Source organism: Oryctolagus cuniculus, chromosome 2, assembly GCF_051225735.1.
Source record: "Oryctolagus cuniculus isolate XC-2025 breed Fujian yellow rabbit chromosome 2, ASM5122573v1, whole genome shotgun sequence".
NCBI lineage: Eukaryota > Metazoa > Chordata > Mammalia > Lagomorpha > Leporidae > Oryctolagus > Oryctolagus cuniculus.
The window spans coordinates 28,734,358-28,758,979 of NC_142868.1; positions in this window are offsets into that span (position 1 = coordinate 28,734,358).

Sequence of the window (24,622 nt, forward strand, 5' to 3'; positions counted from 1 at the left end):
CATAAGCAAAGTGGAAATTCTCTCCTCCCTTCAGAGAAAAGTACTTCCTTCTTTGATGGCCCTTCTTTCCAATGGGATCTCACTCACAGAGACCCTTCATTCTGATAGCTTTTACAATGCTGTATTAAACACATTTCTTTATGTTACCTGAATACTGGGATACAAACTTTGCTTTGAAGGGGAGTATTCCTTATTCATCCAGGTAAAATTCTACATGTGCTAACCTCTTCAAGAGTGACTGTGTGTGAATGGAAATGAACTAATTGCTTGGGAGACATTAATCTAATTAATATTATTTAACACATGGAAATGAAATAGACTATTGTAAATCAAAATTAACCAAAAATGTTATATTGGACGAGGTTTATAATAAACTGGTAAAAGTTGATTGAAAAACTCATTCTTCCAATATTTTAAGCAAAAATACTTCTAAAATATATGTAATTACTTGGATTTGTTGTAACAAATACATGTGGATTTAGTAATACCTGTCTGATGATAAACATTTACATTCTATAGAGTTTTATTAGAAGTGAATTTAAGTTGTTTGATTTGGTCTTAACTAGCAAATTGTAAGCTATCTAAGGAAATCAAATGTGTCCTATAGCAATTCTTTATTGAGTCAGCATCATTGGTCAAGAATGGTTTCCCCATCGAATCCATATTCTGGAAAAGAGGAATATGAGGGATAAAACAGAGCATGCTCCTTCATTTTTGAGTCATGAAGACAGAGTTGAACATTTCACTGTCACTCATTTTATTTGCCAAGATTTGATAACATCACTCTTCAAAGGAAGTGTTAAGAAACAATTCTTAAGTACTGAATGATAGGGATGTTCAGCATGTACTATAGGATCTATCATAATTCATAGTAACTCTAATGATATTGGTTTGAACTATGTTGATATTTTATTACTGCATAACAAATGACCAAAATCTTTGGTGCCTAAGATAATACGAACACATTGTCTCAGAGTATTTGTGAAAAATCTAGCAGAGAATAACTGGATTCTCTGCTCAAGTCTAAAATGATAAAATTAACCAGTCACCTGTATAAATCCTCACCAGGAATGATCTAATTACAAGTGTTCTCAACTTGTTGGTTTAATTCATTTCCTAACTGTTGTATACCAAGAGGTCCCCTAATTATGCTAGCTAATGGTCTGAAAGTGCTCTCAATACTTAGATGTTATTCTTCCGTTACTGCCAATGACCACTTTGCAATATTGCTATTTACTTTTCACATCTTAAATCTCAAAGCCACACAGGATAATTTTCCCTTTGGTTAAGACAAACCAACTAATCTGGTATGTAAATAAGTTACCTCCACAAATACATTTTCCAAATATGTTAGAATAATAACCAGATGATATCTCATCATAGTCACAGATCACCTTACCCTTAAGGGAAGAGGATTATACAAGGTAAACACACCACAGGGTGGATCTTGACAATTAGTATCCTGTCTTCCTCATTTCTCTTAATATTATACCACAACTGTAGAACATATGGGAGAGGAAATAAAATATGTTTTTAACCTGGAGCAGTTTTCTTTATTAAATATCTATGAAACTATTTTTTTGTATTGACCAGATTTTCCTGGTATTTGATATCTCATGCAGTAATTTATCCATTTATTTATTTTTAAAATGCACAGGGTTTTCACAATTTTTATCACGTGAATTTTCTAAAAAGGAACTGGAGGCACATGTAACCTTGGTGACATTTAATTTAATATTAAAAGGAAGGGGAATCCTCCTCACAGTTTTTTTCAAAGGATAAAATTTTAACAGAAATATCTAATTTTAAATAAAAAACTACATTTCTGACCAAACAGACTTGAAATTTCAAACACGTGTGCCATTAATATTTCACAAAATCTCATCAGTCTTCTTTAGTGTGTTGTTCCCAAATAAAGCACTTTTTTTTTTTTTTTAACAGGCAGAGTGGACAGTGAGAGAGAGAGAGACAGAGAGAAAGGTCTTCCTTTTGCCGTTGGTTCACCCTCCAATGGCCACTGCGCCCAGCGTGCTGCGGCTGGCGCACTGCGCTGATCTGAAGCCAGGAGCCAGGTGCTTCTCCTGGTCTCCCATATGGGTGCAGGGCCCAAGGACTTGGGCCATCCTCCACTGGCCTCCCGGGCCATAGCAGAGAGCTGCCCTGGAAGAGGGGCAACTGGGTCAGAATGCGGCGCCCCGACCGGGACTAGAACCTGGTGTGCTGACGCCTTAGGCGGAGGATTAGCCTATTGAGCCGCACTTCTTTTCAAACATTGTAAATGACTCTGTAGCACATAATCATGTAGAATACTCTCCTTTCATACAAAAAAGCATTTCACTATAACACAGAGAAAATGCAGTGAACTCTTTCACTGTGCATGTATGTTTCCAAAGTCTAAAGCAAGTGTGACACTTTATCTTGTTTTATCAATTGAATATCTGGAAGATGCCAATGTCTGATTTCAAACACCAAAAGAAGACACTTTGAGAACATTTCCAGAAGTCAAACTTTCATATTTGTTAAGTACAAAAATAGTTTTCTTCTAAACACTTTATTCCACAAACTCAAGTTATGCATTAGTGATACAAAATAAAATTCAAGCCATTATTAAAGTGTGCACATAGCTAAAAGAACCTCATTCAAATCTGAATTGAAATAATTTTAATTAAAAAACAGAAGAGTATGAGCATAAAGGAAATACTACATTTTTACATTCAGAAAGAAAAATCAGTGCTGTCTGCCTGTCCTAAAATCACTATATCGTACTGTACTAATATTCTAGGGAAAGTACATCAAAGCTCTCTCTGAAAAGTGGATAATAAAAAAGGGATATTTCCTAGGAGCATATATAGATGAGGACTTGGTAACACTGATTTTTAATGCACAGTCATTTTGTGTCAAACTGAAGTATGATGGACTCAATATGTTACATTTAAGTAGCAAAATACAACTTATGCACTACATATTATGAACATGTGGTATGTAATACTTTGTTAATCCAGTCATATTTTGTGGAGAGAATGTAGACTGTCTCATCATGGGACTGTAAATATTCAGTAAGAAACATTTTTAAGTACATACTATAAGCCCATGTTATATGTCCTTTTTATGTATAGCTTCATTAATCCACACAGTTTTACTGCTAATACCCTCATTGTACAGATACAGATTGTAACAAAAGATCAGCTAAAGTTAGAGCTGGAATTTGAAGTTTGAGTCATCTCCCTTCTAAGAAGATGTACATTAAGCACATTTGTGAAAAGAAACTGCAAGAAGAAAGAACAAGTACAAGGGTTTGTTGCATTGAACAGGATGAAACCTGAGGCAAATGCTCCTTCCAGGATCAGTTTTTCTTCTGCAGGACAAATAGGTAGATTCAGACGTCACGGCAACTCAGCATTTCCCACAGATGAAACAGAGTGAGCATGACAACAGATTTTACTCCAACTGGATCAGAAGATATCTCTGAGTCCTGGAAGGACTCTTACCTCCTTGGCCCTGAGTTGTCTGTTCTGGAGTAAATACTCAAAAATAAGTTGTGTCTTTTAGGGTTTCTTTTGGCTACACTGTCATTGCCTACCAAGCTTCCCAAATCTTCCATCTTGGCCTTGTCTAAAATCATATTCTTAGTCTGGAGGAGTCAGTGTGAGGCTACATTGTTTTGTTCTGATTGTTATAATGAACCTGGATCATATATATGTGTTCTACTAGGACTCTAAAATGCCACAGGCAGGCTCCATGTTTTACAAGCCAATGACACATTTTTTTCTGATGCTAGGTAAGAAACACTATCTTTTAGGACACATTGAAACAAGTTAAACTAAAATTATATTAATAGCCCATTCTACCTTTTAAGAAAAATATACAGAATTAAGTTAGACATTCATCATGTAATCAATTTCTTTTGTGTACATTTTCTTTCCATTTCAACTTTAATTTTAATATAATATTTGAGATATTATCATGTGTTCATGTTGGTCAAAAGCTGGCACAATTAATAACTAAATAGGAAATATTCAAAAGTAGTCTAGGTAAGTAATCACTTAAGTTAATCACATACAGTGAAATGGACAAGACTATTACTGCTAATTTGAATAAAATTTAATTTTAGATCAGTGTTTGTAATCTATTAATAAACTGACTTTAATTCAGGGTTTAGAAGCATTAGAAGAGGTGGTTATAAATAAGAAATGGAGAACTGTAATAAACTCTCTGGTGTGTCATTTGTGTTGAGTGAATAAGAAAAACTGGAATTTAATATAATTGATTGATATAAAAGCAGATATAGATGAATGTGCACATATTGTTTTCAAGCTATAGCTCATAAAAGTGCTTGGCAGCAAAGGAACTCTGATGCAACAATTGTATCTGTTCAAATAAAATGGTTTATATCTGGTATTCTGGGCTCATTCATTTAAAAAAAATGATTGGCAATTGGGGCTGGAGTTGTGGTGAAGTGGGTTAAGCTACCACCTGCAATGATGGCATCCCATATGGGAGCCACCTGCAGTCCCAGATGGTCCCTTAATATCCAGTTCCCTGCTAATGTGACTGAGAAAGCATAGAAAATGGCCCAAGTACTTGAGCCCCTGGCAGCTACGTGGTAGACCTGGATGATGCTCTTGGCTTCTGGCTTCAGCCGCAGCATGTGTTGTGGTCATTTGGGAGACAAAATAGCATATGGAATATCTCTTATATCTCTTTCTCCATCTTTCTTTCTCTCTACAGATTTGTCTTTCCCTATATCTGTAACTCTACATTCTAAATAAAATAAATAAATCTTAAAGAAAGAAAGAAAGAAAGAAATGGCTGACAAGAAGCATATATACAATGTAAATTTTTCATAAGAGGGAAGAAGTAACTCATGAGAGGTTTCATTATTTACACAAAGGCCAGACAAACAGGTGTGAAAGACAGCAAACTTTTCTTGCTTTCTGACTGAAGATTCACACAGTCTTCATTTTCCAGTCTTGCCACTTTGGGCAATGCTCTCAGGAACCAGCCTCCAGTTTATTTGGCAATAAACCTTTATAACAGTGACTATCTACTTCAAAACTAGGCTTGTCATGAGCAACTAAATAATACATGCAAAGTGAAAAAATATTACAGACTATAATCACAGTTTTCTTTTTATTATATTTCTATTTTTATTTTACACAACCATGCCTGTCTGAATCCACAGAACATCCATTTTCTAGGAGAAGATCCAAAATTGAACAAAGTATTTTATAAATGGTGATCAGTAAGTGGATTTTAAAAGCTTGTATTGTGTTTATGAGAATGTAAAGAAATTTATCTAAACATTATGGCATTTAAGAACTGGAAAAGAATAAGAAAATTGGTTTGGCAGAGTGGTTGAAACCAAATTTTACTCATCTGTAAGAAAGAAGTGCTCATGTCTTTGAAAGAGAATTTTTTTAGTGAATTTACATTCAAATCTGTGTGTAAGATATTGTGTTGTAGTTCAGGAAATGAATTGCCTTTCCCCTATACATGGACAAAAGACAGTCACAATGTGGTTACTAACACCTAATTGTACTGGAGAAATTATAGGAAGGCATCATAAACTCGAAATAATTGATGATGGATCCCACTTCAAAATAGGAACATGATAGATCTGTACTACATATAACATTTATAATTTTAAGTTTATGAACAATAAGTTAGCCTAATAAGTTATTTTACATAATGACCTTGTGGCAAGTGATTTTAATATATATTATATATAATTTGTATAATTAAGAATCTTGTTTCATTTAAATAATTCATATAAACATGATGTCTTTATTACTCAGTATTTTTAATTTTGTGCATTGGAGTTTTTATACTGATAAATCATCTACTCATTTTCCCCAAAAGCAATGCAAGACAAATCTATAAAGCCAAAGTAAGCACTGAAAACTTTGTGTATTCGTTTGAAATAATCTTGTTTTTTAAAAGCCAGTAATAAAAAATCAATATTGTTTGCATTCATATTTTATCATTTTCCTGTCTTTTTTTTACCGGCTCAATGTACAGCCAAAAATTAAGGTAGAGGAAAAGGGAGAAGAATTGAAGTTAGAAATAAGGAGGGATATAGACAATCACTCCTACATAATTGAGAAAGAACACCATGTTTCTGCTAAAATAAGGGCCAGCATCATTATCATTATCCCTATTTTCCTGCAAAAATATGTATGTCACCTAGAGGTATTGCTAATTTACTTATTGAAGCATGAACTAGTGGCCTCTAAAAGAACCTGTGGTTACTCAAGGTTGAAATAAGAATGAAACTCACCAAAGCATGCATATAAAACTTCGCTTGACCTAGAAGAACTAGTCCTAATTCTGCAAAATCAGTAAAATGCAGGAGAATAGGAAGCAATGTATCTCTAAACATAATTTGGTCTATCGCTTTCTGCAATTCCTTTTCTATATCAACCTTACTTTTATAAGAAATGAAAGGCTGGCAGTGTATCTAGTTAATAGATACAGGGGTAGCCAGATCCCCCAAAGGGCCACTATGAAGTTAGGATGAACAGAGAAACACTAAACAAAACAAAACTAAAGGCAGGTGTTGTGGTGTAGTGTGTTAAGCCTCAGTTGGAACTTCCACATCTTATATCAGCGTGCTGATTGCAGTACTTTGCTTTTGATCCAGCTTCGTACTGATGCATTCTGGAAGGCAACATGTGATGGTCCTTGCCACCTATATGGGATCTTTGTATTGAGTTCTCTGCTATTGCAGGCATTTGGGGAGTGAATCAATATTGGGAGATGCTTGTTGCTCTGCATTTCAAGCAGAGGAAAATAAATAATTAAATATTGTTTTTAGAAACAAGTAAAATAAAACAGTTCTCTAATACATACAGTGCATATTTCTCAAAAATACTTCATTTCATTCTAAATATTAATCTGAATATACAGCCTTCCTAAATATGATTATGATTTTGCTTTCTTAAATGTTGGAACAGTTATGATGCTTCCATATCTAGTCTTTTCATTCTTTTGTAGTCCTCAAAAAAATATTGACATAATTCTGTATTTTTTGATTCTAAATGCTGATACAATGTAACTAATATCCCAGTCCAGTAGAAATTATGAGCTGTATGTCCTACAGTACTCATAAATTTTGAACCATCTTCACCACTGACATTGTCAACTGTGGTGGTTATAGTTGTGGTTGTGGTTGTGGGGGTGTGTGTGCATGTTCCCAGCTGGGTTGATATAATTTACATCAAACTCATACTCAATTAAGTTATTCTTATTCTTGCTTTTAGGTATTTTTTTCTGCCATATGTAATAAGAAATACTCAAAAACACTCAAACTATGAACATACGTACATTGAAAAAGAACCATTAGAGATGCAGTGGGAATGTTGCCTGAATCAGTGTCAAGCTATTGAGTACAACGCTATATTGAGTAGACATAATTTTGAAGTAATGTTGAAGAATTCAATCTTGGGAAAATTGGTTTGGATGATTTAGGTAGAAAGTGAGATTAATTTTTACGTGTAAAGTTGAAGTGATTATTGTATAAGTTTTGTTAATTCATTTTGAAATGCAAACATTTTTAATAGATTCAGCCTTATCCACAAATTAATCACATTCAGTGTCATCCAATATTTTTTTTCTGTCACATCTCTTACCATGTGGTTGAAATGCAGGACTAGATTTGGAATAAAAAGGAATTAAATAAGTCCCTACTTAAGGAGTAAAATCTTTTTGAACCTTCTAAGAATGAAGCAAACACATAACAACAACAAAAGCAAATAATTATCAAAATGCTATAGATGTTTTGCTATTTATATATATATATATATATGTCAATATATATATATATGATATCATGGGACTATGACAATGGGTATGTAACACTAACTGAAGTTCAAAAGGAATGAATGAAAGGTTGATGGACCAGGAAACAGTCAAAGGATTTCAACAAGACAGGCAAGAACTCTAAACAGACCTGAATTCACATGGCTGGAGAACAGAGCATTTTCATATATTAATTTATGTGATTTTTTTCAAAATAAATTCATCAGGCAGAAAGGATGGGTTACTTTTTAACCATGTTTTCATTTACTAAAACAAAAATTTTTGGAAGACTTTTAATGATAAATAATGTTTCAATGATATTGATGAATATTGAATTTTCTTTGATTAAAATAAAAACATGCTACATATAGTAATAAGTACTGAATAGTGTTGAAAAGCATCCTAAAATGAAAGGCATAGTAATAAGGTTGACACTTATAATGATTATATTATACCATGGACTGATAAGACCTTCAAGCGTATTATTATTTTTTTAAATTTTATTTTAAACTACAAACTTCATGTAGTTCCTACATACAGATTCAGGAACCTAGTGATACTTCTCATTCTACCCTCCCTCCTACCCATGCTCCCACCTTTCTTCCTCCTCCCTCTCCTATTCCCATTCTTAATTTTTACAAAGATCTATTTTCAGTTTACTTTATACTCATAAGATTGTTTCTTGTGTGTTATCAAACTCTTCTAATCCTCATCATCTATGAAGTAACTACTATTGTTATCACTGTTTTTGGACAAGAAAACCAAAGTATATAGAGAAAAACCTTCACTATTTTTTCCTAGTTAGTACATGGTATAACCAAGTTGTGAATCCACACAGTTCAGCTTTGAATGCCACATTCTTAATTGTGAGATTACTGCTTTTTTCCCTCCTATATTATTTATGTGAGAAAGACAAAATAAATCAATATAAAATAATCACTATATAAGAGGTCAATGTTTTATACACAGATACACCTATCATATTTAGAGAGAAGGAGCTTATTATTTGGGAGTGGAAACCCTTGGTTTTGAAAATACAGAAGAGTTAGCCTTAATGATTGCAATCACGTATGTGTAGTGTGCTGCCTCGATTTTCCTTCAGAACGGAGGTGTTCATTCCACCTTCTACTGTTTAATTCTGTCTATCGAAGAGTAGGAACCAGGACTTAACTCAGGAATTACCCATATTTGAGTGGAGCTGCCTTAGCCGAAGCTATACCTCATTTTGTTTGGTAAACTGGGAATAATGATTGATGAAGCACACAGACAAATTAGGTAACTTTATCAAGGTCACAAAATTCCTAAGAGAAGAATTTGATCCCATATTTGACTGAATCAAGCCCCAACACATTTTCTTTCTCCACATTTCCTTCTATTTCTAAACTTTATGGACCAAAGTAGTTATTTTATGGGAACTGACAGATGTAAGTACGTTCATTTCATACAATCTTCAGACTTCTGTCCTTTCAATGAGCTCTCACAAATAGGTCTGTCTCAATCTTCAATACTGGCTTCAAACATAAAAGAAAAATGGGGCAATATGAAAGGAGTAAATGATTTGATGTGGAAACATGGAATGATAATTGGCGTTCTATGTTACTGATTAAAGGTATATGTCTTACATAGCTGAAGAACATATGTGGGTTTTTTTTTTTGGTATTGTCAATTTTGGACTCACAGAGATGAGAAGAGTATTCGTGTTGGGCATCTAAGCTTCACTTTGTAAATAGTAGGATTCAGTGGCACTGCAATATAGGTTTTTATGTGTCATTGAATCTTTTATGGTTACTGAAAGAGCTGGAATATCTATTATTTGAAATACTGTGTATAGCAGAACGTGCATCAGTTGTGCTTCAACTGTTTCTAATAGAAAATCTTTACAGAATATTTCTAGGTCACTAAAGTAAGCTTTTCTCTGAATTTCATCTGCCATTGATTCAAGATATTTCCTTATTATATTCAACAACAACTAGTTAGGCTGAATACCATAATAGTTTGAGCAATTGAGACTCCACATGGTGGGTTTCTTGCTGACAGCATGGATTCTGGCTTGAGGGCACCGATCTATCAAACCACATGTTATGATCAAAGTGATATTCACTGGCAATCACAAGGAGAATTCCTATTTTAGAATTGCAGCTTTGTGGAATACTTGCATAGCTCAAAGATAATTAAAAGAACTAATGCCAGTTAAGGTTAACTTTTAAGAGCCATTAAATAGAACTGTGATTGCAGAAATTCATCGCCCCACCATCAAAGTCACTACAACCCCGGACTCCAAGTCTGTGTTAAGATGTGTGTAATTTTTTTAAAGCCATTCTTTCAGTTCCAAGATCTGTTACAAAGGAGAACCTTCATTAGTGAAATAGTACAGGGAATACTGACTTCTAAATGGCTCATGAATTGCCCCCAGAAATAGTCCATTTCAGAAATTTTACTACTATGTCACATAGCAATTTGATAATTTGTTATTAAAATAAATGAATAGAGAACTCTTCATATATATTATATATTTTATAGTTGTAAAGTCATATCTTGAAATCATGTCGTATTTAGCAGTGTAACCCAAGAAAATGTTGCAAGGATCATTGTATATGTAATAAAACTATGCTGTTTAAAGCTTTATCCTTACTATTTTTAAAATATTTATTTATTTGAGAGGTAGAGTTACAGACAGTGAGAGAGAGAAACAGAGAAAAAGGTCTTCCATCTGCTGGTTCACTTCCCAAATGGTCACACTAGCCAGAGCTGTGCCAATCAGAAGCCAGGAGCCAGGAGCTTCCTCCAGGGCTCCAAGGTGCCTGGGCCATCTTCTGCTGCTTTCTCTAGGCCATAGCAGAGAGCTGGTTCAGAAGAGCAGCAGCCAGGACTAGAACCAGCACCCATAGGGGATGTGGCACCACAAGCAGAGGCTTAACCTACTGTGCCACAGTGCCAATCCCCATCCTTACTATTTTTATAGAAGATAAAATGTACAACTGATTTTTAGATATTTCCTACATAAATAATTATTCTTGCTTTAATTTTGAGTTTGATATTCATGACGGCATATTCTTACAGGAGATATCATTATCAGCATAATTATATCAATTATATTTTCTTTGACAACAAATGGCATCTCTAGGGTACTTGCTAATATCAATAAATGGGTACATATGCAATTTGGACTGACCTCTCTAAGAATAATGTTGGTACACGTGTTAGAAATAAGCATCATTAATTTACTGGCACATCATTAATTTATAAGCACATATTATCATATGCAATATACCCCATAGCTACCTAGATTTATGTCATAGCAACATAAGACTCTTTGCAACGAGATGAATTAAGAGGTGGTTGTATATCTAAAAGATAAGCAAACAACAATTATTGGAATTATCACAAAATGACAGGCCCCAAATATTTTAGCTAAATTAACTTGATTAATGTTCACTCCAGATATATGAATTGAATATTATTTCTCAATTTGATAGAGATGATTGAGCCTAGGGAAGATTAAATACATTTCCTCAAACATCAGATAAGGGATGATAATTGGTGAAGGTGTTGAAATGTGACATTCTTGTCCTTTGTATAATGTTTTTTTTTTTTTAAAGATTTAGTTACTTATTTTGAAAGTCAGAGTTACACAAAGAGAGAGAGACAGAGAAAAATATAGTCCATCCACTGGTATCCTCAAATCTAGAATCAGGAAGCCCAGGTTTTGGTTCTGTTTCTAGTGTGTTTCTATTGAATTTACGTGTAATTACCCTAGAGATGCCATATAATAGCCTATGGTTTCTTCAGGTGTCAAATAAGGGGACTGCTTACCTTGTTTGTTTCTCTTTCAACATCCCAGAGTTTGAAAACATTTCTGCCTAATCATGTAATAACATAAAGTTCTAGCAAAGCATGCCAACAAAGTCTACATGTTCTAGACATTTGTGTAGTGAAAAATCCATGACTAATAGTCAATATAATTTGAATCAACATAGCATCTTACATTGAAAAGAAAAGCAAAATCTTACATACATTTATTACAACATATGTTGAGAACTTATCATATTTAGTGATGGAAAAGAATATAAATAAAGGATCAAGAAGGATGGGTAGGAGATAAGGATTACAATTTTAAATAGTGTTGTCAGAAAAAAATGAATTGTGATAGGGCTGTTTGGGATACATCTGAAGAATTTTAGAAAGTAAGTCAGAAAATTTAGTGAAAGAGAAGCATGCCAGAAAGGGGGAAACATTTAGACTCCAAAGGCAGGAGAATTTGATTCTTCAGGACACTTGGGAAAGTCATAAAGCTAGAGTAGAGGAAGCAGATGGTAATGCTAAAGGCAGAGAAGTGATAGGGGCCATGTTAGGTTAAGTCTTATAAGTGAATGAAATAGGAATCATTGTCAGGTTTTGAATAGATGAATAAAATCTAAGGAATTTTGAAATTGTCACTCTGAACGCTTTGTTAGGAATTGATGAAGACTCTTTGGGAGGCAAAGCTGCCATTAAGCAAGTATGCCTCTGTCATCAGAACCACACATTGAAAAAAGCACTGATTCAGACTATAAAAAATCGAATTCCTCATATAAGTAAGAATGTAGACCACACAGATACTGTACAAGTACCTCTGCATCATTGCAATGCACATTCAATGTGTAAAGTATGCAATGTAAAATGCAGACATTACCAACCCTGTATTTTGAAATGTTATTTGCAGAATCCCAAGTATGCTATATTTTGAAAATCTGTTTACTTAAAATCATTAACAATTGTTGTAGACCATGTAGTCACTAAAACCTGATATGCTTCATCTCACTTTAGAGAGGACACTTCACATTGATTCAAAAATGCCTCTTAAACTTTTATTTGTACAAATTAGCCCACAAAAGAATTCAAACAGAAGATGAGCCATTTCTAAAGCAATGTTCTAAGGAGATCAGTTGAAAAAGTGAGTCAGCAACTGTTCGTATCTGCCAATACAATAGCCAATTTTATTCATGGACAAAATTTAAATTAAAAAAAAAATCATGGTAAGGATTAAAATTTAAAAAAAAAAGTTAACAAAAAGACATAAAGGAAAAATATTCAATTTTGCTTCTGAATGAACTTTGTCTATAGCCTTGTTTTCTGAAGAGCCATCTTTGCTTTCTTTTTGACACCATAACTTTACCCAAATAAATCAAATTTGTCTGATAGCACTGCTTGACAGGAGACATGAGTAACAGCCAGGAGGCCTGACTGCACCTGTGGCTCTCCTGTAGCACACATTTGTGCTTTGTCATTTGAATCTGTGCTTCAGTGCATCTCTAAAACATTTCTTCTGAATCAAGAAATTGGAAAGATATTAAATAAATGACCTAACAATGCATTTCAAGGACATAGAAAAACAAGAGCAAATCAAAACCCAATTATTAGAAGAAAAGAAATAATAAAAATTATAGATGGAATAAAGAAAATTCAAATAAAAACATACAAAAGATCACTGAAATGAAGAGCTGATTTTTCAAAAACATAAACAAAATTGATAAACCATAGTCCCAATTAACCAGGGAGAAGACCCAATTAAAACAGGGAGAAGACTCAAATTAATAAAATCAGAGATAAAAAGGAGATGTTATTACTGATGTCATGGAAATAAAAAAAAATCATCAGGCTATACTACAAACAGCTAAATGCCAACAAATTGGAAAATCTAGAAGAAATGGATGGATTTCTAGAAACATACAACTTACTTAAATTGAAACATAAAGACATTTAAAACTTACATATACCAATAATCAAAGTGGCAATTGAATTATTATTAAACATACTTCCAAAAAAGAAAAGCCCAGGACTGAATCGCTTCACTGCTATATTCTACCAGTTTTTTAAAGAAAAACTAATCCAACTGCTTCTTAAACTATTCAAAACAATTGGAAGGGAAGGAATCCTCTATGAGTCCAGAATCGCATTAATTCCAAAACTAGAAAAAGATACAAGAGAGAAAAAGAATTATAGACCAATATACCTGATAGACATAGATGCAAAATTCTTCAACAAAATACTAGCCACTTGAATCCAAGAACACATCAGAAAGATCATTCAGCCAGACAAATGGCATTTATCCCTGGCAGGCATGGTTGGTTCAACAACCACAAATCAATAAATGTGATACACCACATTAACAAACTGAAGACAAAAGTCATAGAACTATCTCAATAGCTTCAGAGAAAGCATTTGACAACATTCAGCATCCTTTTTAGATGAAAACCTTAAATTGGGAACATTCCTCAATATAAACAAAGCAATTTGCAACAAACCCATAGCCAGCATCCTACTGAATGGGGAAAAATTGGTGGCATTCCAACTAAGATCCAGAACCAGACAAGGATGCCCACTGCTACCATTGCTATTCAATATAGTCCTGGAAATTTTAGCCAGAGCCACTAGACAAGAAAAAGAAATAAAGGGATACAAATGAGGAGGAGGAAGTCAAAAATATCTCTATTTGCAGATGACATGATTCTATAGATAGGGGATCCAAAAGACTCCATTAAGACTGTTGGAATTCACAGAAGAGTTTGTTAAGTAACAGGATATAAAATCAACACATAAAATCAATAGCATTTGCATACATAGACAGTGACATAGGTTTGAAAGAATTTGTAAGATCCATCCCATTCACAAGGATATCAAAATAATACTTTGGTATAAATTTAATCAAGGATGTCAAAGATCTTTATGATGAGAATTACAAAAGAATTAAGAAAAGAAATAGAAGAAGACATAAAAAGTGGAAAAAAAAAACATGTTCATAGATTGGAACAATCAATATCATAAAGATGCTCATACTACCAAATGCAATTTATAAATTCAAAAGAGATGCATAGTCCAATGAAACAGAATAGAAACTCCTGATATCACAGATTTACAACCAACTTATCTCTGACAAAGGAGCAAAAATTAATCTCTTGAGCAAAGACAGTCTACAGCAAATGGTGCTGGGAAAACTGTATATCCACCTGTAGAAGTATGAAACAAGACCCCTCCCTTACACCTTACACCGAAATTCACTCAAAATGGATCAAAGACCTAAGTCTATGAACCAATGCCATCAAATTACAGGAGAACACTGGGGAAACACTACAAGAAATTGGCTTAGTTAAACAATTCTTGGAAAAGACACCAGAAGCACAGGCAGTCAAAAACAAATTTGACAAATGGGATTAAATCAAACTGAGAAGCTTCTGCACTGCAAAAGAAGCCCTATGAAAATTTAAAGAGGCAACTGAAAGAATGGGAGAAAATATTTGCAAACTATGCAACTGATAAAGAATTAATTCCCAGAATATTTGAAGAGCTCAAGAAACTCAACAACAACATAATAAACAACCAATTAAGAAATGAGCAAAGTATCTGAACAGATATTTTTCAAGAGAGGAAATTTAAATAGACAACAGACATATGAAAAAATGCTCAAGATCTCTAGCCATCAGGGAAATACAAATCAAAACCACAATGAGGTTTCACTTCACCCTAGTTGGAATGGTTTTCAGACAGAAATCAACAACTAACACTTGCAAGGATGTGCAGAAAACGTGCTCTAATTCACTTTTGGTGAGAATATAAACTGATGCAGCCACTGTGGGTGACAGCATGGAAATACCTCAGAAATCTGAGAATAGACTGACCATATGATCCAGCCATCCCACTCTTGGGAATTTACCCTAAGGAATTGAAATCCGCATATGAAAGTTATCTGTACCCCCATGTTGATTGCAGCTAATTTTTCAATAGCTGAGATACAGAATCTACCCAGATGTTGATCAACTGAAGAATGGATAAAGAAATTATTGTATCTATACACTATGGAATGCTGCATATTGATAAAAAATGAAATCCTATCGTTAGCAACAAAATGGATGTGACTGGAATTCATTGTACTTAGTGAAATAAGCCAATCTCCAAAAGACAAATACCCTATGTTTTCTCTGATCTGCGGAACAAATAGAGTACCTGAAAGGTAATTTACGGGAGTGAAATAGACATTTGTGATGTGATTATTTTGAACAGCCCTTGTTGAGAAACAATGTTTTTTGTTTGTTTGTTTTCTTTTTTCTTCATACTATTTGATGAACACTCTACTTAGTGTAAGTTTAATCTTATAAGTTAACTGAAAATAGACCTTTGTAAAAATAAGAATGGAATGGGAGAGGGAGAGGGAGAGGGACAGAGAAGAAGGGTGAGTACATGGGCAGGGGAGATAGGATGGGAAGAATCCCTGTGTTCCCAAGTTTGTAAATAAGAAATTAAAAAATTAAAAAAAATTAAATAAATTAACGAATAAATTAAAATTAAAATAAATAAATTAAAATATATATACTTTATGATAGGTTATCTAAGAAGATAAAATTATGATGATTTAAAATTATGATGACTCAAGCTAAAAATAATCATGATGAAAATAGGAGGGGCAGGTTTTTGCCCCAGTAGTTAAGATGCTCACATTTTATTTTGGAGTGCATGGATTCAATTATCAGCTCTGCTTCTAATTTCAGCTTCCTGCTAGTACATCTGATGTGGCTATAGATAATGACTCTAATAGTTATATCCCAACAATCATGTAGGTAACCTAGATTTAATTCTGGGCTCCCACCTTTCTTAGTTAAGAAAGGCTATCTGATAATTTTTATTTATTATTTATTATATTATATATAATAATATATTTATTATTTTATTTATTAGTTCATTTTTAATTTTTATTATTTTATTATATATATAATAACTAAATCATTTATTATTTAGCCTTGCCCCAGCCTGTGCTATCATGGGCAATTGGTGACTGAACTGCGAGATGGAAAATATGACTGTCTCACCCTCTGTTTTTTATAAATAAAATTTAAAAAGAAAAAAGGAAAAGGGGCAATAAAAAAGATGACCATTACTAATTTCTTGAATAATAGCATAGTATGGCCATATGTAGGAGACTATAAATAATTCTAATTCTATTATCCCAAAAGTCTGAGACAAAAGTAGAAATAGGTCAGCCTAATATAACTACATCTTTCAAAAACCTTATAGAAATCATCCTTAGATAAGCAAGATGACATTACAAGAATCTTGGGCCAGCATTTTAGAATAGCAGGTTAAGTCAATTCTGGAAATGCTGACATCCCATTTTAGGGGTACAGGTTCTACTCCTAGCTACTTCTTTTCTTATCCTGCTCCCTGATAATGTCCCTGGAAGGCAGTTAAGGATGACTCTAGATCTTGGGACCCGTCACCAAGTGAGAGCCTAGGATGTAGTTCTTGACTCCTGAATTTGACTATCCCAGACCTGGCTGTTAACGCCATTTGGGGAGTGAATAAGCATATGGAAGATCAGTTTGCTGTTTAACTAAATAAATACATTAGAAATTAACATTAGTAGAGAAATAAGGATACACTTTTAGAAGTCAGGAACTCAGGAATACAGTAAGTTTGGTATCCAGCTTATTAGTGCAATTGTTAATAACACAGTGTTATCTGGGTACTTCACACTAATGGCTTGTTATATCATTTAAAATGTTAATATATTCCTATATAATGTAATAGTTGGGTGTATTTTTATTGTAAGCATAGTTCCATAGGCAGAAATTCCATCTCTGCTGCATAAGTAGTCATACAAAAGAGATTAAAAGAAGTAAATGCTTACTTTTGGAGAAGAAAAATAGTAGCTGGAATCTTGGGGTCTTTGTGAATTTCTAACTCCCTAACTGATCAGCTCTGGAATTGGCTTATTTAAAATATCATTTTTTAATCAGGGAAACTTAAGTAGCATTGTCAAAATAAAGAAGTCAGTTACTATTTTTCAGTTCCTTCACTTGAATCTATTTTTGTCTGATTCCGAAAGACAAGTTTAAACCAAAGACCTTTTTGAGAGATTATATGACTTTGGATCCAGCAGTGAGAGTGTGATATTGGCATGCATGAAGAAGATAACATTATTAGCACAGTGTTGAGCTAAGGCCTCCCACCTGATAATGTATTTAGAGAAAATGTTTAAACCAACATTCCATTTTAATTGCCAACTGAGGAATTATTGTAAATGTCATGATTTTTTTCCTGTTTTCTTGGGTTGGTATATTTGATTTCCCACTAGTATTTTAACTCAAACAATGAAGTGATTAAAAAAATAGGCACTATCATTTTACTTATTTATAAAAAGTTGTCAGTGAATTAAAAACCTAATATACCACTTTGAAATTCATATATATTGAAATGATCTCATAAAATTATTAGAAAGCAATAATAAATGCAGTTATCAGATAGCAATGTATCCTCCTATTGTAAGCATATCAGCATAACACTGATTTTCCCAGTATTTTAATGAAGGTATTATAAATTGCTGATAGGTACCTTATTCTTGAAAATTGTATGCTTTTATAATTAAAATGCTCTGATGATAGGATTTCACACTGCTTTATGTTAAACATAAAACTACATGAAAACGGATATAATAATAGAAAGCCTCATTAGATTAGTACTCTCTAACTGTTAGCTAATGTAAACCTAAAACATATTCCTTTAATTAAAATGTTAAAAAGAACAACATTCCGTGAACTTTAATAGAATCCACACATTTTTGTAGGACAATAGGTCTGTTATTCTCGTTTTGAATTCTATACTGAAAAGAATAGTATTATATTTTGTATAAAATGCACATGCATTACTCTATGGACTAAAATGAGTTACAAATGTAAATATACATACAGCAAGCACAAGAGTACATTTTCTTGTATAACTTGGCAACTTTTATCATTATTAGAAAAAAATTAATATGTGTATTTCTAATACATCTTCATTTCCAAGTTTGACTATGTCGAAGTTAAATTTATGTATTCTAATTATGATCATATTTCAAAACATGTGTAGAGACAAAGCTGTGATGCTCTGCTCCTTTTATTCTCTTGTCTCTGGAAAATCCAGAGGAGTTTTAAACAAGATTTTGCAATTGATATTCTACAACTTAAAAATATTGGTGCGATGTTCTTTATTGATGATCTATTCATGCCGCTATCATATTCAGGATTTCAATAACCTCTTTCTTGAGAGAATAAAACCATGCATGTTTTGTTTGTTCTGCATTCACCTAGAGCCTTGCCTGGGAGTAGTTACAAGTAAAGTTCACAGTGAAAGATTCAACAAGTTTAATATATTACTTCTGGAATGAAATAAAAGGAAGGGAAAGAGTTTGGATGGGAATGGCTAGTTTGTTGGTGGTGGTGGTGATGGTGGCGTTAAAGACCATGCATTGAACTTGGTCTGCACTATTTGCCTAGGTGAGAAGAATCTGACAAAGTCATCAAAATGACAATGATTTTGTTACTAGCAAATTTTGAGGAAAACAAAAAAGAATAAATTACCAAAAATATTAGCTGCATTCTGAAAAACATACTAGTTACATTACACCACAGACTGTAATGCATTTTATATAGAAAATAAAATAGTAATGCCAACTATAACAGCCATTGAAAATAATAAAATATATATTTATTGAGATAGGGGTCATCTGTCAGTATTCCTGTGGTGCCACTGGCTTTGGTATCAGAGCAATGTTGGTTTTGTAACATGAAATTAGAACCTTTCTCTCCTCTTCAAGTTCTTTAGATGAGTTGGCTAAGTATTGGTATTAAGTACTATTTACATATGTGATAGAATTCAGTCAGGAACACATCTGATCCTGAGTTTTTCTTTGAGGACAGGTTTGATACTGATTAAATCATCTTACTCATCTTTAGTGTGTTCAAATTTCGGCTTTTAACTTGAGATATCCTGATAGTTTATGTTTCCATGAATTCTTCATCCCTTTTAGTTTATTTTTTTTGTGTGTGTGTTAAGAAATAAATTGTGTAGTACTTTTTATGATCCTTTGTGGTGGTGTATTATCAATTGTGTTTGTTTTATTTTTATTTTGTTTGAATCTTCCCTATTTTTAGTCTAGCTAAAAGTTTGTCAATTTTGCTTTTATTCTGAAAATCCATCTATTTATTCCATTGATCTTTTATGTTGTTTTATATAATCTCTATTTCAGTTATTTCTGCTTTTATGTTTGTTATTTCCTTCTTTTTGGTGGCAGTTCTGGCCTAAGTTGTTCTGCCATCTATCATGTACTTACCTATTTTTTCATCTACCTATCTATATTATTCTCTCTTTTGATTCCTTTTTAGATTTAATAAGTATTCATAACCACAATGTTTTGAAATTTGTGAAGTTTTTTTATGATTCCTACAGTCAGTGATTTCTAGTTTTACACCTTTTCAGAATAGAAACAGCATAGATGTAAAGAATCTTCAACAATACACCAGCAAACTGAATTCAACAGTATAGAAAAAGAATCACTCGCCGATCAGGGAGAACATATGGGACAGGTTTAATTCACTTAGCATAATGTTTTCCAGATTCCTCCATCTTGTTGCAAATGACTGAGTTTCCTTGTTTTTGACTGCTGTATAGTATTCTATAGAGTAAATGTCCCATAATTTCTTTATCCAGTCTACTGTTGATGGGCATTTTGGTTGGTTCCAGGTCTTAGCTATTGTGAATTGAGCTGCAATAAACATCAATGTGCAGACCGCTTTTTTGTTTGCCAATTTCATTTCCTTTGGGTAAATTCCAAGGAGTGGGATGGCTGGGTTGAATGGTAGAGTTGTATTCAGGCTTCTGAGGAATCTCCAGACTGACTTCCATAGTGGCTTAACCAATTTGCATTCCCACCAACAGTGGGTTAGTGTCCCTTTTTCCCCACATTCTCTCCAGCATCTGTTGTTGGTACATTTCTGAATGTGAGCCATTCTAACTGGGGTGAGATGAAACCTCATTGTGGTTTTGATTTGCATTTCCCTGATTGCTAGTGATCTTGAACATTTTTTCATGTGTCTGTTGGCCATTTGGATTTCCTCTTTTGAAAAATGTCTATTGAGGTCCTTGGCCCATCTCTTAAGTGGGTTGTCTGTTTTGATGTTGTGGCGTTTCTTGATTTCTTTGTAGATTCTGGTTATCAACCCTTTATCTGTTGCATAGTTTACGAATATTTTTTCCCATTCTGTTGGTTGCCTCTTCACTCTCCTGACTGTTTCTTTTGCAGTACAGAAACTTCTCAATTTGATGCAATCCCAATAGTTGATTTTGGCTCTGACTGCCTGTGCTTCTGGGGTGTTTTCCAAGAAGTCTTTGCCAGTACCTATATCTTGCAGGGTTTCTCCAATGCTCTCTAATAATTTGACGGTGTCGGGTCATAGATTTAAGTCTTTAATCCATATAGAGTGAATTTTTTTTGTAAGGTGAAAGGTAGGGGTCTTGCTTCATGATTCTGCACGTGGAAATCCAGTCTTCCCAGCACCATTTATTGAATAGACTGTCCTTACCCCAGGGATTGGTTTTGAATCCTTGATCAAATATAAGTTGGCTGTAGAAGTTTGGATTGATTTCTGGTGTTTCAATTCTGTTCCATTGCTCTATCCATCTGTTTTTTTTTTTTTTTTTAATAACAACTGCCCTGTAGTATGCCCTGAAATCTGGTATTGTGATGCCTCCAGCTTTGTTTTTGTTGTACAAGATTGCTTTAGCTATTCGAGCTCTCCTGTGTCTCCACATGAATTTCAGCATCATTTTTTCCAGGTCTGAGAAGAATGTCTTCGGTATTTTGATTGGTGTTGCATTAAATCTGTAAATTGCTTTTGGGAGAATGGACATTTTGATGATATTGATTCTTCCAATCTATGAGCATGGAAGATTTTTCCATTTTTTGGTATCTTCTTCTATTTCTTTCTTTAAGGTTTTATAATTTTCATCGTAGAGATCCTTAATGTCCTTATTTATTGGAGAGGCAGAGAAAGGGAGAGACTGAAGAAGAGGTCCACTGGTTCATTCCTCAAATTACTATAACAGCCAGAACTGTCCCAAAGCCAGGAGAGAGGAAATTCTTCCAGGTCTCCAATGTGGATGCAGGGGCCCAAGCTCTTGGACCATCTTCTACTGCCTTTCCAGGCCATTAGCAGAGAGGTGGATAGAAGAGGAGCAATGGAGATATGAACCAGAGTCCATATGGGATGCCAGCACTGCAAATAGACAATTAACCTAATAGACTAGAGGGTCGGACTGTGAAACTAAATCTTAATAACTTCATCAGTAACATCTGGTGTTTCATCTATGGCAGAATGAAATTCTAGGCTGTCGCCGTGGCTCACTTGGCTAATTCTCCACCTGTGGCGCTGGCAGCCCTGGTTCTAGCCCTGGTTGGAGCTCCGGGTACTAGTCCTGGTAGCTCCTTTTCCAGTCCAGCTCTCTGCTGTGGCCCAGGAGGGCAGCCGAGGATGGCCCAAGTGCTTGGGTCCCTGCACCTGCATGGGAGACCAGGAGGAAGTACCGGCTCCTGGGTTCGGATCGGCACAGTACCGGCCGTAGCAGCCATTAGGGGAGTGAACCAACGGAAGGAAGACCTTTCTCTGTCTCTCCATCATTGTCTATAACTCTCCCTCTGTCTCTCTCTCACACTGTCTAACTCTGCCTGGCAAAAATTAAAAAAATAAATAAAGAATGAATGAACTTCTAAATTCAGAAAATCGAAAAAATATGAGCCATTTTTGAAATTAAGTGAATTACTACACAAAGTAATTAATAATAACATATGACATTATTTAAATATTATGATTTTGTTCTACTGTTAATAGTCTTACATATTAATAACTTTTTCTATGTGTACTAGAAAACTTGATATTGAAAATGAGAAAGATTAATTCAGAAGACTCATTTGATTTGAAAAAAATCTTTTGTAACAGTCATATGGAAATGCAATTTTTCTAGCTGGATTCTTAAAATCATCTTTATAACTACTAGCTTTCAAAATATTACTGACATTTTTTCAGTAGATTGGTCTTCATTTACGACTTTTTTTTCTTAAAGATTTATTTATTTGAAAGCCAGAGTTAAACATAGGAGAGGCATAGAGAGAGAGAGCTCTTCCATCTGCTGGTTCACTCCCCAATCTGCTGCAATGGCCAGAGCTGCACTTATCTGAAGCCAGGAGCCAAGAGTTTCTTCCAGGTCTCCCATGCGGGTGCAGGGGCCCAAGGACTTGGACCATCCTCCACTGCTATTCCAGGCCATAGCAGAGAGCTATATTGGAAGAGGAGCAGCCGGGACTAGAACCGGCGCCCACATGGGATGCCGGCGCTTCAAGCCAGGGCGTTAACCCGCTGTACCACAGTGCCGGCGCCATTTACTACTTTTATTATAAAATTTTAGTTTTTGAGGCTGGCACTGTGGCATAGCAGGTAAAGCCATCGCCTGCAGTGCCGGCATCCCTTATGGGCTCCAGTTTGAGTCCTGTCTGCTCCACTTCCAATCCAGCTCTATACTATGGCCTGGGAAAGCAATGGAAGTTGTCCCAAGTTTTTGGGCCCCTGTACCCTAGTGGGAGACCTGGAAGAAGCTCCTGGTTCTTGGCTTTGGATCAGTGCAGCTCCAGCCCTTGAGGCCAATTGGGGAGTGAACCAGTGAAAGGAAGACCTCTCTCTCCCTGCCTCTGCCTCTCTGTAACTCTGCTTTTCAAGTAAACAATTAAATCTTTAAAAAATTTATTATTTTGAGCAAATTAATACTATAAGTATTATAAAATTTTCAAATTGCTTATATTTCACAGTAATTTAAAAATTTTATATATATTTTATATATAAATTTTATATATATTTAGAACATATTTATAGCAGTAATAACTGAATAACTTTCTATAACATGTAACTGACTTTAACTTCAATATATATTTTCTTGATGTCTAACCTATAATATATGATTTTATAGCATCATCCTAACTATAAATTCTCTAAATTTAAAAACTAATTACTTCTGTATCAAACTCTTGACTATAAATCACTATATCTTCTCTCTGTACCCCACTAATTCCCTATAATCCCTGTTTTCTGACAAAATTAAAGTTGCTGTTTTGTAATTTATTTTTTTCATGAATTATACCTTTGTATAAATATATCCTTATGATACCCACACATTATCTATTATTTAAGCCACACTTTTTCCATTAGTATTTTTTCTGTAGAAAAACATTAACCTGAGTATGCAACACTGCTGTATGACTTTCCTTGTTAATCTTCCATTTATACACTTGATTCCAAATTGATGTGCTTAAAATCAGTTTATTTACTCATTCACGTCACACACATTTCCATGTAGTCCCCTGAAACTAACCTGAATTGTTTCAATGGTTGTTGTTAGCCAAACAGTTTTAGTCATTATTTGAGAAAGATATTCATTGACACTGCTGACCTCCACCAAGTCCTTGAAATCTTCTCTTTTTTGAGACAGCTTCATATTCTCTGAAGACTAATTATGGATAGCCTTTACACAATATTTTTATTTGTATTTAAAAGGTAGAGCTTTTAGTTTTCAAAATACCTTGAATGATAAAACAAGATAAAGAATGAAAGTGGTAACTGAATTTGTCATAAAGCTGCTGTTATTGCCTTGAAGGATACATTTTCACTAAGTAGAAAAGCAGTTAGGGGTCAGTGCAGGTGAGGATATAGTGATGTCTTTCCAGAAATTGACTATTAACCAAAAAGAAGAGTAAGACTAAGGATAATGAATACTTATAGTAAAAGGAATTTTATCTCATATATATATATATATATATATTTTCACACACACATATATATGTGTATATATATATATATATGTGTATATATATATATGTGTGTGTGTGCATGTTTAATTTTTGTTTTTATTATTTTATGGCCAAGATCAATTGGAAATTCTTAAATACCTAAGAATGAAATTATCTCAAGATTCCAGTTAAGAAGGGCATGGA